This window comes from Theobroma cacao, chromosome 1 (assembly GCF_000208745.1).
Source record: "Theobroma cacao cultivar B97-61/B2 chromosome 1, Criollo_cocoa_genome_V2, whole genome shotgun sequence".
Classification (NCBI taxonomy): domain Eukaryota; kingdom Viridiplantae; phylum Streptophyta; class Magnoliopsida; order Malvales; family Malvaceae; genus Theobroma; species Theobroma cacao.
The window spans coordinates 14,428,101-14,441,096 of record NC_030850.1 but is presented as its reverse complement, the minus strand read 5'-3'; the positions used below and the strand labels follow the sequence as shown (position 1 = coordinate 14,441,096).

The following is a 12,996-nucleotide window of genomic DNA, read 5'->3' as shown; positions in this document are numbered from 1 at the left end:
CTTTCAGACAAATCTTCTGTCACTTACAACAACTTCCAAATTTGCTTGAACCTATTGAACAAAAAAACATATTAGTAGGCAACAAAGGAGAAACTATACTTTTCCAAATTTTAGAACATTTACAAGTCGCAGCAGCTTTGGGTAACAGGGCACATGGATTGTAGTCTTTCTTAGCTGCCACCAAACGTCTCCATCAACCATCTTTCTCATTCCCATACATCCATAACCATTTTGAAAGAAGTCCTCTATTCTTAATTTCCAAATCTACTAATCCCAAGCCCTCTTCCTCTTTAGGCTAGAATACTTTTTCTTAGGAAATGTAGTGAATTCCTTTGTTGTGATTAATTCCCTCCCATAAAAACCTATGCTCTATTTTTTCAAGCTCATCTCTAATTCCTTTGGCATTTGAAAAAAAGGACATAAAAAATATGGGTAGTGATAACTTTATGTTTTAGGGTTTAGGGTTTAAGATTTATATAGCTCTTTTCCTCTTCAAGGATGATTCAAAATCTTTCAAAATCTACTTTTCTTCTTGCTTTAACATCCTCAAGATATATATTTATAGTGTTTGAGATTTTCTACCCATTAGAGTAAGTTTTGAATAATTTCTTGTACGTTCAAGCCAACTTGCATAAGTTTTGTTGCTTTTGTAGAATCAATCTTTGTAGTTGAATTTTCAGCTTTTCACAAAGTCTAGAGCTTTTTGTCTCTGAAGAATCGATTCTTCTATTTTGAGGTATCAGTTCTTCTACAATTAGGCATAAAAGAGACACCTTTGCAATCTTGGATAATTGATTCTTTTGCTTCAAGGTGTTAGTTCTTCACTATGTACTAATGCCAAAATTTGAATTCAAGTTTGAATTTTGCCCCTCCATTTTTATCCAGTTGTGCCATGCCTTTCTTGGTCACCAAATTTCTGAGTTGTACTTTTGGTGCTTCAACCTTTCCTTGTAGAATCGATTATTTCTTTGTTGCTTTTCTTCTTCTGCTGCTTATTTCTCTAGAATTGATTTTTTATCTCTTAAGTGTTGGTTCTTCACAAGGTCTATAGCTTTTATCTTCCAAGAATTGACTTCACCTTATCTCAGAATCAATTTTTCATTGTTGATCTTTGTTCGAAAATTGACTTTTTCCTCTCCAAAATCGAATCTTCCTGTAATTAAAGAAATATATTTTTCTTCTTTTTTATTTAAGAATCAAGTTATTTCATTTGAAAACTTAAACGTTAGGTTGGCACATATAATTTTGAAAACAAAAGACTTTTGAGAAAATTAATAGCATGGTCATCCATATTAAAAATATGTTCAAATAATTAAAGCATTTCAATATATTTTTATATTAAGTTCAGCTTTAACAATTCTTTTAGATTTTTCTTCATACTCAAAAATATTTTTCATTTTTAAAGCTCATTAAGTTCAATCAATTTTGTCTTGTTAAAACAAAAATAAAGTTAATAGTATGTATAAACTTTCATAAAAGACTAGGGGAGTGCATCGGTCAGTTTTGGTTTCGGGAGAAACCAAAATCAACGAAACCAATGGAAAATTTCAGCCGACCAAAGTCGACCGATTACAATGAAAAACTAGTCAACCAAAGTTGACCTCGGTTTCGATCTGTTGAAATTTTAAGTGGGCTTGGACTTAAATGGTCCAAAGCTAATAAAAGTTGACAATTTTGTGTTGCGCTTGGACTTAAAATTGTGTGAAGCCCATATTTTTAATTAAAATCAAACCCATGTAACCATGTTTAAATAATTAATCCAACCCAAATTATTTATTTTTAATTATATAAGTAAACACTATACAATTTTTTTAATAAAAAAACAGGTCAAAATACTTGGGAAGTCCCTATACTAGGGTATTTTCTTCAATTTAGTCATTCTACTCAAAATCGTAACATTTTAATCCCTTAATTTTGAGAATTGCTTCAATTTAGTCCATCTAACATTTTTTGTTTAAATTTACTGTTATGGTGCCGACATTAGCACTGATGTAGCACCTAATGCTGACGTGGCAAAGCCATGTCAACTTGTTAGGTTGACGTGGCGTTGCCATGTCATCACAAAAAATTACATGGCATTGCCACGTTACACTTTGAGCTCAAAATGTTGATGTGGCGCTACCATGTCACTTGACATGCTGATGTGGCATTGCCACATCAGCATCTAGTCCTGAGGTGCCACATGACATATCATGATATTGACATGTGGCACACTAAGAGGTTGACACGTGGCATTATTATTCAAAACAAAGCACACTTTTATTGTGGTTCGAATTCAAAACCTCTAACAAGTACAGTAAAACCTTTACCACCATACCCAAACCTTTACTTGTAATTGGTATTTGCTTGTTTTTTATTTCTTCTTTTCTTTTCTCTTTTTCTTTCTTTCCTCAAAACTACATCATTTTAGAGTATTTTTATACTTTCAAAAACCCTAGCTACAAACACCCTTTGAAGCCTTCTTCTCTAAAATAGAAAACTCCAAAATGATCATTTTTGAGGAAAGAAAGAAAAAAAATAAGAAAGAAAAAGAGACAAGAAAAGAAAAAAGAAAAAATAAAAAACAAGCAAACAATAATTACAAGTAAAGGTTTGGGTATGGTGGTAAAGGCTTTACTATACTAGTTAAAGGTCTTGACTTTGAGTCATAGAAAGAGCATGTCTTGTTTTGAATAATAATAGTGCCATGTGTCAACCTTTTAATATGCCACATGTAATATCATGATGTGCCACGTGGTAGCCTTTTATTGTGCCATGTGGCACCTCGGGACTAGATGCTGATGTGGTAGTGCCACGTCAGCATTTGAACTCAAAGGGTGACGTGGTAATGCCATGTCACCCTGACACGTTGACGTGGCACTGCCACGTCAGCATTAGGTGCTACATCAATGCCACGTTAACGTTGACGTCAGCACCGTAGCGGTAAATTTAAACAAAAAATGTTAGAGGGACTAAATTGAAGCAATTTTCAAAATTTAGAAACTAAAACATTACGATTTTGAGTAGAGGGACTAAATTGAAGAAAATACCCTAGTATAGGGACTTCCCAGGTATTTTGATGAAAAAAACAATAAGCACTATATTGTTATTTATAAGAATGCACAACCAACAATTAAATTTTTTTAAAGAAGAAATAAACACTATATATTAAATTGGTTAACAAAAATATTAAATAAAATGAAAAAGATAAGGGAAAAAGGTTTTCATAAATTGTACATAATGCAATTTAGTAAGGTATGCAATGCAATTAATCTAAATGCAAGAAGTATAATATAAATTAATAAATTGTACATACTACAACCATAAAATTTAGGAGTTACACAACATAAATTATTAAATTTCAAAACATAGATTTGATGAACCTTGGACCTCCAACTTCAATTCAGCAATTTTCCAGGACATGTTCCTAAAATGTAAAAGTATAAAATAATTAGTATAAATAATTGTGTTAAGATAATCTAAATAACTCATAAATGTAAATATGCATAACACTTAATGATAATATTACCTAAAAAGTGGAAATAGTTGATGGGAATAACACATTACTCAAACTCAGACTCAGACTTAGCCTCAGTCTCACGTTTGGGCTTTCAATATAATCTTTGACAAATCTAAAAAAAAAAATAACAAATATGGTAAAATCTTTAAACATAGAACTAAAGATACAAAGAAATAAATTGAGATAACAAAACGATACTATATAAAATGATACTATATTATGGTAAATTAAACAAAAACTAAAGAAAGAAAGAAATAATTTTCGAAAACAAGTTTATTGATCTCGTTTAAATCATCCTCAATTTGCTCTGGATCACCACGTGCTTTTCCATATAGCCAATCTTGAGCACAGATAAATGCTTGCATTATCTTAAGAGTAAAAGAACTCCTATATGCATCAAGCACACGTTTATCAGTACAAAAAGCAGATTCTGAAGCAACTGTTGATACAGGAACCGCCAATACATTATGAGCAATAGTAGCAAGTATAGGAAACCTATACTAATTGAGTTTCCACCGCATGAGAATATCAAAGTTAGTATCCTCACTAGCATCATCATCTATCAGATCAAAAAAAATATTTATCCAATTCCAATTTCTGCTCCTTTAAGCGATTGTTTAATTGATGCCTCTTAAATGGACCCAATCTTTTCTTAGTAGTTATTGGATCTTTGCACTCAAAACAACAGCACTGTCATGCCCACTTTCACCATCGGTGACTTGTCTCATTGTCATTGATATTTGAGACTCTTGACCACTTTCACTGACATGAGCATGAGGTTAGGGTTGCAACATTTTTTTATAACATTGAAACAACTCATCCATTGTTCTTCTCACCAAAGAAAATATCAGCAAAGCTTGCTCGGGAGAATACATATATGCAAAAGTAAATTCAACAAACAAGTTTTTTTCTCGGATCAAGAATCGAGGCAATGTACGACACCAAATTCATTTTTTCCATATTCCCCCAATACTTGTCAAATTTAGCTTTCATTCTCATTACCATAGACTTCAAATCAATATCATCACTTTGTTGCCATTCAATTAAAGTGCCATACACATCAGAAATATAATCTAGAAAAGAATTGGCAATGGCTTAAGATGTACCTGAAACATTCACATTTACATCATAAAACTCTTTCAAGAAAAGAGAAATCCTCTTAATAGTTACCCAATCGTTATCATCAGGCACCGCATCTCCATTCCTCACTAGTTGACTTTTGTAACTACTATCACAAAACTCAAATGACGCAAAAGCCCTATCAAATTTCACAGTTGTATCTAACATAAAAAAGTAGAATTGCATTTGGTATGCACATCCAAACACAATAAACACATACTATAAACTCCTGCACTAGTAGCACATTCCTTAAACTTGGTTAATCTAGAAAGAGATTGTTTAATATATGTCACTACTGCTCTAACATGAGCAATTGATTCATTGATATCCATTAATCCATTAGTCACAATAAGTTTAACAATATGTGCAACTCATCTCATATGAAAAAATTTACCTTCTAAAATACTAGTTCTGGCAACATTAAATTTTTTCTTTAAATGTCCTATTGCAGCATCATCGGGACTAGTATTATCAACAGTAATAGAAAAAATCTTTTGAATCCCCCAATCACCCAAACATTTATTAATTGCCTTCCCAATAGCCTGACCTTTGTAACTAGTAATAGGACAAAAGTTCAAATCTTTTTCTGCAATTTTCAGTTTTTATCAATTAAATGAGCAGTCAGGCACAAATAATTAATTCTTTGTACTAAAGTCCATGTGTTTGTGGTGAGACATATTCCACCAAGATATGGTCCTAAAATTTTTTTCATATAAATTTTTTCATCAACATAAACCTTATAACAATCCCTAGAAACAATCCATCGTGAAGGTATACGAAATCTAGGACAAGCTTTCTTTGTGTGTTTCCTATACCTTTTAGCTTTCACAAATCTAAAAGGTAACTCATCTATAATGATCATCTCAACTAAACTCCTCCTAATTGCATTATGATCAAACTTCCAACTACCCAAAAACCCATCTCCTTTTGATGAAAAAACTAATCCCATTTGATTACTCTTCTCACTAGCACGGAGCATTTTCAACTTCGGACAAACCTTAACATGATTATTTAGGGAAAATGTTCCATTTTTTTTTGTATAAACACATAAAACCTTATCACAATGACCACATCTAACCTTATGATTACTTTTGTCATCAATAAATTTTGTGAAGTGATGTCATACAAGTGATGACGTCTTAAATGGTTCCTTTTGCTTTTATGGTTTAGAGCTTACCACTTCACTTCTTATGTCGCTTTTAGTAGCACTTACCTTAACAAGAGGCGTAAATGTTGAGTCATTAGTTGTCAAATTTATATCCTCATCAATTTCATTTGACATACGCAAAAAAAAAATAGTTAATTATCATATAGGTAAATTTGGTATGTTAAAGTGAAAAAGAATAATAGTAACAAGCATAAACAATGGCCCATATATAGTGAAATTTAAAAAGTGAAATTTACTTTTTAAAGTAGCCCATATATAGTAACAATCGCTCATTGTCATAATTGGGAGCATAAATATTCAACAAACCACACGTTTTGATTGACCCATAAATAGTACCAATCACAAGAATAAAATGTTTGTTCAGAATTTGTTCTTCCCCAACAAAAAATTCATCACGCCAAATCGTCATTAAACCCCCCAATCACGCTTCTGAATGCACACTGACTCCTTTAATTTGACCCTTACACCATATAGATCCATACAAGTTCCAAGTGGAATTTTTTAATTTTATTTGCTGTAAAAAGACAACATTAGGATTCTCTGACTTAATCGACCTCCTAATTGCTCTTCTCTTTTCCCCCACACGCATATACCATCCCATGTAGTAATTATCATTAATAACAAAACACATAATCACCATCCAAACTACCATAAATTCATGATTTACTATTCCTCCTTTCCCAAGGCAGCCATTATTTCTAATACATCCTCCGTAGCATTTGTAAAATCAATGCCAAGTCTTTCTTTGACTGACCACACAACCTTCGCTTCCTCCTTAATTGTGTCAGATGTTGCTTTATTAATGTCTTCCAAATGATATTTTACATCTCCCTCTATCACTCTAGAATTACTACAAAAGACCTCCCATCGTCCACCGGTTTTCTCCGATTCTCAAATTCTTCCTACCCTTCGGTCTACCTTCCCCTCTTTTAGTAACACTAATGTTACCAACAGGCTCCCCATGCTGGGCCTGTTGGTGGGCCTTGCGTGAATTTAAAGCATAAAAAAAAAAAAAAAAACCAGGCTCCCCATGCTCCATGCAGCCATCACATTCCTTAGTAACCGCAGCAAATAATTCGCCTATATCTAAATCATCACACTTACCTCAGACCGCAATGCCTTCTTTCAATATATCTGCTTCACCATGGAAGAATTCGTTGCAATTTCAACCCAGACTTTGATAAATTAATATGAATTCTTCCTAGGTTGATATTAAATGGTTACCGTCCACAGCTAATGGCCTGACTGATATTGTTTAATTTGAACTACCCGAATCATTGTAATAAACTTTATTTTATATGAATACACACTTAATAACTTAATTAGTTATTGCCTTTGTTTATATAATATATAGTATGGTAGTTATTATATATACAAACTTTATAACATATAAAACTATAACATATATTAATTTCATATTCTATATAATATTAACATAGAACTTTTAGATATTAATATATAAGTAATTTATATTTTACAAAATAATATATTTACTCAATAATAAGTCATAAACAATATATTATGTAAACAAAAAAATAATTTTACATATTTTATTTTATACATTAATAAATAATATATTATGATTATCTATAAATATTATTTTATACATATATAAAATATGATGTGTGTGTGTGTGTGTCTCTCTCTCTCTCTCTATATATATATATATATATATACTTTCATAAATAGATAAGAGGGGACTAAAGTATTGTACATAATTTTTTAAAATGAGCTATTTTGAAATTTGTCCGACTTAAATTTTATTTAACTTAATTTGATCTCAGTGAAAGTGTGGTCCGAAAATTGAGATTCAAAAATTATTGTGAAAAAGTAGTTATAATTTTATTTTTTTGATTTAGGATAAACAGTATTTGAACTAATTCTTTGAGTATGAAATTCATGCACTTATATCAAATTAAACATTCTGATGCAAATTTTTAAAAATTTTGGATGTTTGATATTTTTGTTTTAGAGTTAAAATATCCAAAACTACATGATAGAATAATAAAAAGCTAAGTTGTATAAAGGCATTAGGATAACTCACTTTTAACATTTAAAAGTCAAAATGGTTTTGGTTGTTTTACATTTAGGAGTGGTTGAAACTTTAATCCATAACCAAGCTTATTATCTCAATGCCAAAGGCGGCTTTCGTGGATGGAAGATTCGACTCTATTTCATAATTTTTAATATGTTTTCAACTATTATTTATATTATATATAATAATTGAGCTTGTGTCTTGATTGGGTCGGTTCAGTTGTGCTCTTGCTGTTCTTGTTCCACTTCTTTTGTATAGCGTAAGGTTTTGCAGGGTGTTTTGAATAGGCTCCTTTGCGGTTGTTAATTCCTTGCTCTTGTTTTGCGGCGGCTGTTGTTTCTGTGCATGGCTTCATTGGGTGGCTTTGAGTTGTGTTCTTGGCCCCCGGACCAATTTTGTTGTTCTGTAATGAAATACTAAAATGTAATGATAAAAAAAAATCCATCCTCATATTATCTTGATATTAAATGTGGTTTTAATATAATTGACAAGTCGAATAGTTTTTCATATTTTTTAATTTATTATATTTTATTACATTTATAATTAATATTCATATATATATATTTCATAATTTATGTGAATAAGTTCTATTTATGTAAATAATAATACTTGATAAATAATCTATTAAAAAGTAATGAAAAAAAATAGTTTATTCTTAATTGAAATAACACTCATGAGAACCATATGTACTTTTTCTTTTTTTTCTTTTTTGTTTCTACCTCATAAGCTTCCTTTTTCAACTACCGAAGATGCAAAAAGACCTATATTTAACGGTTTTAGGATAATAAGAATGCTGCCCAAAGTGAGTGAGCATCTTACCACTTATTATATATTATTAAAAATAACATAAAGGAAAACAAAAATATTGAGAATAGCATATTAATTACTTAATTAAAAGCGACAAAGCATTATTTTTTTGGATACTAGGTAATGAAAGTAGAAAAAAGTTTTTGAGAAACAAGTTATTAATTCATTGACGTCCTATATGGAAAGAAAATCCAGGTTTAATGAGCAATATTAAACTCCAAAACCTAAACTCTATTTAATAAAAGACAAAATATTAAAGAAATATATTTTAATTAAACAATAATATATTTATATATATAAATATTAGTCTGTTTTATAAATAAATGAAATATTTAAAAGTAAGGATGAAAAATGATCTACCTTGATATTATCTCAATATTAAATATGATTTTTAATAATCGAAAGGTCAAATATTTTTTCATATTTTTTAATTTATTACATTTTATTATGTCTATAATTAATAGTCATATCTCGATATTAATTATGATTTTAATAGTTGAAAGGTCAAATATTCTTTCATATTTTTTAATTTATTACATTTTGTTATGAATAAATATGTGAATGTCCATTATATTATGACTCAAGAAGTGCAAATCAAGTCAAACAGCCTAAAAGGCAAGATACAAGAAATGTAATATGATTTAAACTTTTAGATAGAATTAGATTAGGACTATGATTCAAGAGGTTGTTAGCCTATAAATAGACCCCTTCACTTCATTTGTAAATATATACTTCAATAAGATTTCTTTTCTCCCCTAAACACTTTCTTTCTTCTCTTTAATTATTCTTTCAAGTTATTTTTATTTTTTCTTTTAAGATTTATTTCATAACACGTTATCAGCACAATCCTCTCTGATCTCTCAAGTTTTAGAATTATTTTGTTTCATCATCTTCAAGCTTCAAAAGGATTTCAATGATTCAGTTTTGATTTATAGTTTTAGCAAATCAGGTAAGTGTTGCTATTACTTTATTTTCATCATCTCAAAGCTTTAAAAGGATTTCTGTAAAGCCTGATCTTATAAAATGCATGTCATGACATACATGTGATGATAGCATGATTGCATGCTAAGAGAGTATCGAAAAATTTATAAAAGTAGGTATTGTACCTAGAGGTACAACAAAGTTGATTTAAGCTTCGAACTAGATCAAATAGGAATTTTAAGGTGAGATTAAGAGCTTCATAGTCCATGGATGACTCAAAATGGTAATTCGGAGTTTGAGGATCAATTTGGAGTCAAATCAAAATTTTCACTACCCAAGGGTAAAATGGTAATTTTGCCACTCGAGGACAAAATGGAAATTTTTTAGAAAATTTTGATAATATTTGACTTATTGGAGTATAATTTGAGGTTGAGAAGTGAAAAATTATAATTCCGGTATTTTTCGAAACATAAGGGTAAAATGATAATTTTACCATTCTAGGGGCAAAATTGTAATTTTACACACCCGACACTTGTCTAGCACATGGATTTTACCTAATTTTATCATGGATAATTGAAGAGATTTATATGGTGGAGAGAGAAAGCTTAATAGTTAAGAAATAAAAATGGACCAATGAAATGGTGACACATGACATGTTAATATCCATTTATTTTTTTTAGCTTTAAAATAAAAAAAAATTGGCCTATTTTCTTCATTATGGCTGGCCAAAGCATGAAGTGAAGAAGAACAAAGAAAGAACAAAACCTAGGTGGGAAAATTGAAGAAAAAGTGTGGGATTTCAAGGGATTAAGCTAATAAAGGTAAAATTTTGTGATTTTATTTTGTGATTTACACTACCCATGCTTTCTTTTTCATTTTTCATGCTTAGAACTCAAGTTTTCATGGTGAATTCATGGCTGACCAAATGGGTATGGAGAGAGAATGAAGTTGGATTGATTTGATTCTAAGTTATGTTAGTGTTTTTAGTTAGTTTAGCATATTTAGAAACAAAACAACAAGAAAAAAAATTCATTTTCTCCCATTACCCATAAGAGGCCGAATTTTCTAGGGAGGATATTGAGGCTGAAATTGATGATATTTCATGATATTTTGGTGGTATTTAATGATTGGTGAGGCTAAAAATTTAATGGGAAATTTTGGCATGAAAATCTAAATTTTTACCTAATGTATAGACATGTGCGATTTATGATTCGGGCTGATAAATTGAATCATATTCACAGTCATTGAGGTATTTTAAGTATAATTAGAGTGTAGAAAGTGAAAGAAATCGATTTGGAGTTAAATTGGAAGTTTTAGCCAATTACACCGAAAAAGTGCGAATTAGGTCGAATACCGTATTTAAACGGCTATTCAGACATTTTTGCATTCTATATCATGCATTAGTAGTCCAAATTAGTTTAATTTCGATTTAGTACCAATGTAGTAAGTTTCTCGATTTTGTGCTATGTCTAGGTGGTGAATCCTTCGATAATGGCAAGGAAATTATACCCGAGGATCGGTAATCAGAGTACTCTAGAAATTCGACTCCCGAAATAGTGAGTAACCTTACCATCATTTTAATTATCTAAAGTATGTTTTTATAAGGTTTTGGTGAATTTTATGAAAATGAGTTCAAATGGTAAATTTTTATGTTTTGTAAACAAAATGTGTTTAAATGAAAAGATTTTATAAATTGTCTTGAAATGAAATAATGCTTTTGAAAATAGAGTAATTGGAGACCACCGGTATGTTGTAAATTTATGATTGGAAATTGATGGCTTATGTTATATTGTTATTGTGTTGGCATGACTGGCTGGGCTGTGTTTTATGAATTGTATGAATTGTTTTGTTTTACCCTTGTAGGCTGGGTAGTAAAATATTAGCCCTGTCATACTGTCAAAATTTTATTGTATGGTGGGTTTAGCTTGCTGTAGTAGGCGAATTCTGTGGATCGGCCTATTAGAGGGGCACGAAATCCGGATATATATATATATACCTCGGTCGGAGAGGCGCGTAGGGTATCTCTTGAGGTATGGACAGAGTTCACGTCACGCCGAACCACCTCGTGATGATGAACTCCGCTAACGCCAAGGAATGACTGTGTTTTTCAAACTAAAAATATGTTTACGTGTATACGAACTTTTTAACAGCCTTGGCGGACTCGATTAGATGCCTCGACCAAGGTATCCCCGAGAATGATTTTGACAGGAGCCAAGCTTTTAAGATACTCATAAGCCATGTTGAATATTTAAATGAAATGAATATTTATGTTATGAAATACATATTGAGATGAAATATATTAATTGTCTCCTTTTACTCGACTTTAGATATTTCAGATGATGTTTGTTTACTCACTGGGATTATAAAATCTCACCACTCTCATTTCCACCTATTTCAGGCTCAGATTAAGCTATGGATAGTTGAGTTCATCGAGAACTACCCTTGGATTTGCATTCTTTCAAACTGTAGGTTCATAGTCCTCTTTCATTTTGGTTATTCGAGGGCCCACTGGTCATTGTAAATTAAATTAAATACTCTGCTTTACTGTATTACAGTATGTATGAATTTACTTTGCTTTTACGCTACAAAAATTATCTACGTATAACTCTGAAAATATTGTTTAATAAGAAAATAGAATATTTTACTTAATATTTATTTTATTTTCTTATTATATCCAAATAATCATAATTTCGTTTTAAACGAACGTTTTAGACATCTAAATTTATTTTTGATTTTGAAATATGTGTTCTGCACTTATATACTAAATTATTGGCTGGTTTCGAAATTTTTGAAAAAATGACCAAAATACCCCTGTGAGACGAAAATTAATATTTTATTTATTTTAAGTTGGAAACAGCTTAAAATCTTTTAGAACACGATATTTGACAATGGTTGCTCACAAGGGAAATGAGAAACTGATATTAAAGCGTTGCGGGGTTTCGGGTTAACATTCCGGGTAATGAGTGTCTACTGAGACACCGCGACAGTTGTCACGGGTTCGAGGGGAGTATCGGGTCGTGACAATTTCAATGGTTGGTCTTTAATTTTTAGTTGTAACAAAATCAGGTAAATGACTTGATATCTCTTTAGTATTTCTATTCTCTTAAAATCAACCTGAATATGAATTTTACTATCATATAGTATATATTATATTCTGTCCCTTAATTGGAAAGTGAATTTGCTATTATATAGCTATTAATGAAAAATCATAATATCTCTTCCCTGAAGTGAATGTAACAAATGAGCTACTAATAAAAAAAATTATAAATTTGTCCATTCCCTAAAGTGAATGCGACATCATTTAATAATTATGGTCATGGTCATGAATCTATCTTCATGAATCTATCTATTCCCTGAAGTGAATGCCACATCATTTAATAATTATGATCATGGATATGGAAAAAGGTCGTTATAATAATTTACACTATCACTATTTTAATTCTAAAA

At 30.7% G+C, this 12,996-nt stretch overlaps 1 long non-coding RNA gene across 1 annotated transcript; it reads left to right on the top strand.

Moving 5' to 3' along the window:
* LOC108662284 lies at nt 10,332-12,135 on the top strand. Its single transcript, XR_001928144.1, has 3 exons — nt 10,332-10,370; nt 11,023-11,105; nt 11,948-12,135. It is a non-coding gene; the product is annotated as an uncharacterized LOC108662284 (long non-coding RNA).